This window comes from Hydra vulgaris, chromosome 13, assembly GCF_038396675.1.
Source record: "Hydra vulgaris chromosome 13, alternate assembly HydraT2T_AEP".
Classification (NCBI taxonomy): domain Eukaryota; kingdom Metazoa; phylum Cnidaria; class Hydrozoa; order Anthoathecata; family Hydridae; genus Hydra; species Hydra vulgaris.
In genome coordinates this window covers 9,277,025-9,285,000 of record NC_088932.1, presented here as the reverse complement: position 1 = coordinate 9,285,000, position 7,976 = coordinate 9,277,025, and the positions used below count along the sequence as shown (strand labels likewise).

The window sequence follows — 7,976 nt, the reverse complement described above, 5'->3', positions numbered from 1 at the left end:
ACTTTCAATCTAGTTTTAAAGAAGTTCGGCGAGAACTCGACGAAATGAAATCTGGATTAAATTTTGTTGGCGATGTATTCAACGATAAAGCTAGAGCAGTTGAGGAAAAAATTAATAAAGTTCACGATGATTTATCAAATGTACGAAAAATGCAGGGTAAAATATCTTCTGACAATATTGAGTTAAAATTAAAAAGCGTTGATATTGAAGACCGTAACAGAAGAAACAATTTAAGAATTGACGGGGTCGTTGAAAATAACGAAGAAAAGAATTGGGAAATCACAAAGAAAAAGGTAAAGCAACTATTTAAAGATAATCTTGGTATTGAAAAAGATATTATAATTGATCGGGCTCATCGAGTGGGAGTAGCTAATGATAAACGAGAACGAACAATTGTCTTGAAGCTCCGGGATTACGAGGACAAAAAAACAATTTTGGAAAGAGCAACAAAATTAAAAGGAACTAATATCTTTCTAAATGAAGATTTTAGTTTTACCACGCGAAAAATTCGAAAAGAACTTTTTGATCAGGCGAAGATACATCGTCAAAATGGCTATTTTGCAAAAGTTGTTTACAACAAACTAATTGTTCACGAATTTCGAGAAAACACCCGCAACACAGATGTTATTCCGACATGCGTAAACGAGTAAGCGTTTTGAGTATTTTAGTTTTTAATTATATTAAATATTTTTAAATTACACATTTTTAAAAAATGGCAGCGCTTTTTCCACAGAAATTAGATTTTCACAATTTAAATTTAGACTTTTTTGAGGACAACTTTATAAATAACCTATCAGAAGAAAATATAAATATTTTTCAAGAAACTCAAATGAACTTAATTAACACACCGTATATTGATCCTTTTGAATTTAAAGTAATAGCAGATAATGGCTCATTTTCTGTATTACACATAAACATTAGAAGCATGCAGCAAAATTTTGATAAACTTAAAGAATTTTTAAATATTTTAAACTACACGTTCGACATCATATCTATTTCAGAGACTTGGCATGATACAGAAAGTTCTCTTGAATTAAATTCTAATTATATATTACCATTTTATAAACTAATAAGTCAATCAAGAGGAAATGGGAAAAAAGGAGGAGGATTAGGAATTTATGTCTTAGAAAAGTATGCTTTCAAGATAAAAAATATACTATGCTTTTCAAATGATAACTATGAAAGCCTTTTCATTGAAATTATTAATAAAAAATACCGAAACATTTTAGTTGGATGTGTTTATCGTCCACCGAGTGGAAAAATAAAAAATTTCGAAACCTTTATCAAAAATACGATTATGAAAATAAATAAAGAAAATAAGACTTTATATATAACTGGTGACATAAATCTTGATGCTCTTTCTAACACAAAATTTCCAAAAATAAAATCTTTTTTTGATATGCTTTTTAAATTTAATGTCTTGTCAACTATTAATAAACCAACGCGAGTAACAAAAACCTCTGCAACAGCAATAGACAATATTTTTATCAATAATTATTTAGAAACGACATTTGAAACCGGTATATTTTTGACAGATATTAGCGATCATTTCCCGATATTCATAAAAATAAAAAACTTTAAATCTATGTCTGATTGTCATTCAAAAATTATACATTTAATAAAACGAAATTTAAAATTGAGTAACACTAATAAATTAACAAGTAGACTAAAACAAGAAACATGGAACAACGTATATAAATGTAAAGATACTAATGAAGCTTACAATGCCTTTTTAAGTACATTTTTGGAGTACTTTAATGAAACCTGTCCAAAAGAGATAATAACAACTAAGTCAAAAGCAATTGCTAATCCGTGGATGGATAAATCGATATTGTAGTGCTCAAAAAAGAAGCAAAATCTTTATAATAAATTTCTGAAAAATAATAATGATAATGAAACCAATTACAAAAATTACAAATATTTTTACCACGATCTCATTAAAATATTACAATAATCAAATCAACAAATGCAACTTTGACAGCAAAAAATTGATCCATTATTAATGACATAATGGGAAGAAAAAATTGAACTCATCTTCTCTACGTAAACGAATTGTTATTGAAAACAATGAAATAATTTGGCAAAAACTAATTGTGGAAGAATTCTACAAATACTTTATAAATATTGGTCCGAATCTTGTCAAAAAAGTACCAACATTTGAATCATTTAAAACCTACCTAAAACTCGTAAATAACGCTATCATGCATGATTTTGAATTAAACTATAAAGAACTTGAGGAAGCTTTTTCCTCTCTAAAAAAAAATAAGCCCCCAAGGTTTGATGAAATATCTAGTGATATAGCTGTTGCAATCAAACACAGTCTTAATAGACCTCTGTTTCATATACTTAAACTCTAATTAAGTTCTGGAATTTTTCCGGATGTACGTAAATTAGAAAAAGTTACTCCAATATACAAATGTAATGATCATTCTGACATTTTGAACTATAGACCTATATCAATACTTTATGTATTTTAAAAACTCTTCGAACGTGTAGTTTATAATAGAGTCTATGATTACTTTATTAAAAACAATATTTTTTTACCCAAATCAATTTGGTTTTCAAAATAATATTTCGAATAAGCCTGTAATCATTGAAATAGTAAACCAAATAACTAATGGTTTTGAAAAAATGAATTTTATTTAGGAATATTTCTTGATTAATAAAAACCATTTGGTGCAGTGGATTTTTGCATCCAGGTAGATACCCTAAAACATATCGGAAAAATTAATAAAATTTATTACCGGATTAAATGCTATCTAACTAACATAGAGCAATATGTGCATATTGTCCTATCTGGAGTAATCAATGTCTTTGGAGAAGTTCCTCAAGGATCAATTCTCGGCCGACTCCTGTTTTTAATTTTTATAAATGACTTCTGTAATGCAAGTTTTAAAACTAAATTCAATCATGTTTGCGGATGAAACTAATCTATTTATTATAAACAATAATATCAAAAAACTATATGCGGATATGAATTTTGAACTAAAAAAAGTAAACAATTGGTTTAAGGCTGACAGACTCTCGCTTAATGCTATTTTATATGGCGAAGCCAGGATAACTTTTCATTAAAAATAATTCCTGAGAATCTTATACTTTTTTTTTTAGTTTCCTTCCTTCTTTGATTAGTTTATCATTTAGGAAAAGGTCAGGCAATTTAAGAGGAAGATTTTCTCTTGTGTCTTTTTCATGAAGTAGTACATATCCTCTTCCCATTTTCTCTGCATCCAGTCAAAATTAACAAAAATCATAGGTTTAATGCATTGAGTTCGCTCCTAACATCAATACAATGTCTTGAATTAATCTACTTTGAACTAATTCATAGCTTCATTAGCTAAGCAAACATTTCATGGGCAAGTACTCAAACTTTGTAGTCTTACAAAAACATGCTTGCAGAATCATTTACTTTTACAATAAACATACAACACGCTAAAACCTTAATAAAAGATATGAAAATGATGCATGTATATGAAATAAATATCTATTAGCATCTAATTTTCATGTATCGTTATCAATCACAATATCTCTCCTATAAGCTTTAATATCAAGTTTAAAATAAATAAAAATGATAGCTATCATCTTAGAGCGAATATGACCAACACATATAAACTGCCTCGGATAATTAACAACTATTCAGTTAGCTTTCCTATCGAGGGCCAGTTCCTTTCATATCGAGGTCCAAAAGTATGGAATACTTTTCAAAAAGGATTCATAGGGTACGGTTTTAAATTCGTTAAGTTCATTCAAGTTTTTAACAAAAAAAGAAATTTTTAAAACCTATAAGAAACGTTTTTGGTTAATGATACTTTGAATAATTTCTCATAAATCTGTTTTTGTTTTATTTCTACTTTTGTTGGTTGCTTAGCAATCTTTATTAACGAATTACGCGTTTACTTACGATATTTTATTGAAATTTTATTACGCATATTGTAACATATTACGATATTTCTTTTGAAATCTTGTTATAGGGGCTCTATGAAAAGATTGTCGATAACGTACTGTCCATCCTCATCTTCTTTGAGCCCCTATCTGTTTTACTTATTTTATTTATTGAAATTTTATATTACGAAGTTGTAAAATCTTATATTATATTAAAACAGAGAAAAAAAAAAAAAAAAAAAAAAAAAATATATATATATATATATATATATATATATATATATATATATATATATATATATATATATATATATATATATATATATATATATGTAAAACTCGTCACCAGTAGCTTTCTATAATTTATATACCTTAAAAAATAAATATTACTTAAAAAAATAATAGTTTAGTTTGGGAACCATTTTTTTCTAACTAATTTTGGATAAAAAAAAGCATTTCATTTTGTGAAACATTTTGATTTTTTTCGTAAATGGAGTCTCCACTTATTCAAGAATACAACAAATCATTTCGTCTCGTAATGATATATTTGTTTATACAGTTAAATATCTGTATGAATGCAAATGGTCGTGTATATATGTTGAGGATTCCGTAATTAAATGTAATTGTTTTCAATGAAAACCTGATTTCATGGCTTGAACACATTAATAAAGAAACAAAATCAATGAATAAAAAAGACATTGAAGTTCTGTGTAGTTATTATGCAGAGAAATCGGAATTGTTTTATTTTGAAATGGAACTCTTAAAAAGTTTTGGGACAAAGTGTGTTAAAATTTATATTGAAAGTAAAATGAATTTAAAGCCAAAAAATATTATTGTCTATGAATTCTTAAAAATCAATTGGATTTCCCGCCTATAATAAAGTAACCTTTTTCAAAGATGGTTTTTACCCTTTTCTATAAAAACGCTGTTGACTTGTTATTTCATAACTGCATTTTTTAAATATCTTCATTTTATAGACAACTTTATTTTTTAAAACCATAATATTCAACAATTTAATTTTATAATACCTTTACTTTTTTCATTAACCTTTTGCTTCAAGTCTGCTTTCGTTTTATCCATTTTGATATCCCCCTGAAATATTAATAAATGTAAAATATTTTTTTAATTAAAAAATAAACTAAAAGTTTAGGGTTATCGAGTACCTAACCATTTAAGCTAACCCTAAAGTTAGTGCCGACGACACGGGTTTCAAGGTGGAGGGGCACAATCATCAATTTATAAAAAAAGTACTCTATAAGTTCCAGGTTGGTTAAAATATACAGCGTTGTTTGACAAAAATATGCATACGCACACACACACTATATATATACCATTACAAATTATTACCCTTTGCTGTGGAAAACTATTTGACCAGCAATCCGTTTCTGTCAATATTGTTGCCAATATGCACAATACAAATACTATTGCAAGTCTAGACATTTTTTTGTTTGATTTTATCTTCAATCAACTAAAAGATTTATAACCAGATTTTAAACAACTAGATAACTATATTAAAAAAAATAAACTTAAATCTAGTTTTGGTACATTTAAAAATGAAAAATAGTTTAGATTTGTATGCATAACATAAGATTTATATATTGATATTTGAATCTTATGTTGTTTCAAATTTTGAAACAGATTCGACCAGAATCTGTTACAAAATTTTTCTTAAGAATCTTTTTATTCTCTTTCCACTGATTACGTTCATTGTTCATTTTTTAATTAGTAAAAAATCAAAATCAATTTATATTTAAAAAAAAATAGGGAGGGGGAGTACACATTTTAAGTTTTACTATTAAAAATATATTTAAATAACTGTGATGCTGCAATTTGCTGCATTAGTAAAGTATTTTTCATAACCAAGATATATATTTCTATAATATAATTTGCTTTTCCATTCGTTAGTAAAAAACTAGTTCGTTGTAGTATAAGTAAAGTTCATTACCCCCGTTAAATATTACTTTATCATAAAAAAATAACATATTGTAATATTTAACGCAAAATATATTTACCGAAACAATTACTGTTCATCTATTTTCTAGACCTTTTTTGACATACAAGGCTTTTTCTAATTCATTTTTGCAAACATCTGTTTTGTTGTTGTTTTTTATAATAAAATTAAAATTAATAACATATGGAATTAGTAATACTTTTTTAAAAAGCGACTAAAGACGCTTGTATTTTAGGCAATTGATTTATAACAGTGTTTTTAAAATCGACAATTAAAAAGTATACTAGACTTTATACATCGTTACTATTTAATTTTTTACTTTTGTAGATATTTACAAAAATATTATTGCTTTTAATTATCCTGCGATGTTGCTTTAAGTAAATGTGTTAATACATATAAATGAAATTATAAGTAAAAATTGACTAAAAAAATTGCTCAATCTGCAAATATTTTACCTTACATGATATAAACCATAGTCAGAATCAAAGTTAAGCAAACGGGCATAACATATTTTTAACCTATATCATGGCCTACAATAACTGATGAACATAGTAGGCCATGCCTATATTTTATAACCTATTTATGCAAAACACAACTAAAATATTCGATAATTCACTTTAAAAAAGCATTAAATATTTTATTAAAATATTTACGTTAAAAAGTTTTGAAAATTCATAATATATAAGAATATGCAAAATATATAAGGATTATACTTTTTAATACAGGATTTCAATTTAAATATTCAATATCAAAAGAATACAAAAAAAAGGGTCGTCTATAAGTTAAATCACGCTCTAGACGGGAGGGTTGGTTGGGGGTTGAGGGTTTATAGTTTTTTGACAACTTGTACAGAATTTGGTACTAAAGAGTTACGATGTTGTGACAAGAGGGAATACTAGATTCTGCAACAACAAAGATTTACTTTTTTTAATGAACTATTAAGAACAATAAAGATTTTATTCTTCATATCGACAGAGGTTTGTTTCGGGTAGGCAGTCTATCAGATAATAATAAAAAACTTTTTAAAGTTTTTAAACTGGTTTAAAAAAACAAAGCCATAAACTCGACATTATATGAGTAAACTTTAAAACGACCAAGCAAAGACAATTTTGTCATATATATATATATATATATATATATATATATATATATATATATATATATATATATATATATATATATATATATATATATATATATATATATATATATATATATATATATATATATATATATATATATATATATATATATATATATATATATCAGCATCTTTTGGAGCGACGTTGACTCTATTTTTTTTATATCAACCCATTCTTTTTTTTTTGAAATTATTTAATTGATGTTAAACTTAGCCAAAATATAACTGGCCATTCCAGTTTTTTAATTAGAGGAAAAAGTTGTTTTAAAAGCATTTTATTTGTCATTGATTTTCAGTTCGCCAAATCGCTTTCATTTCTCCATCAAATGACATTTTTGGTATTTTTTTTGTTTTGCGTTTTCCGATTTTATTTTTTTAACACACACACACCCACATACACACGCATACACACACACACACACACACACACACACACACACACACACACACACACATACATATACACACTGTTATCATATAAACTTTAGGGAAATCATGCTGGCCTACTAAGCTACTAATCTCTATGTTCAATACTAGTACTCAATTTTCAGCCTACGTTTTATTTATTTATCAACATTTTTGCAACATTTTTTAATGACGAAATACATAATAATGATAAAAACAAACAAAAAAAACTGCACTTAGTTATCAGGGTTTTTATTTACCTGCTGCACTTTACAACGTGATTAATCAATGTCACACTACAATGCAACTGTTCTAAGTAAATACTCTAAAGTTAATTATTGAGACACAAATTAAAAAAAATTTAAAATATATATGAAACTCAAATTACACAGGCTGGGTCTCAAAGGTCAAAGATTTGAACCCAAATATCTTTACAACTCAACGTGATGGTGAAAAATAAATTGCATATTTGAAATCAAAATAAGAAATTCTCTACGAAATATGTATTATTTGCTCGACTCCTGAAAATTTTGTTGTTGACATGTGGTATTGTTATCGATTAAAAACGCTTTAACGCGAAACGCGAAACGGCCGCATTCC

At 26.5% G+C, this 7,976-nt stretch overlaps 1 long non-coding RNA gene across 1 annotated transcript in view; it reads right to left on the bottom strand.

The window, feature by feature from the left end:
• LOC124815780 (uncharacterized) overlaps window positions 1-5,367 on the bottom strand; it is a 6,907-nt gene extending 1,540 nt beyond the window's left edge. The window contains exons 1-2 of the long non-coding RNA XR_010643320.1: window positions 5,227-5,367; window positions 4,908-4,971 (exon numbers count right to left, since the gene is read on the bottom strand). This is a non-coding gene — a long non-coding RNA (uncharacterized LOC124815780). The remainder of the gene's footprint in view (window positions 1-4,907; window positions 4,972-5,226) is intronic.
• Between the last annotated feature and the right edge of the window lie 2,609 nt (window positions 5,368-7,976).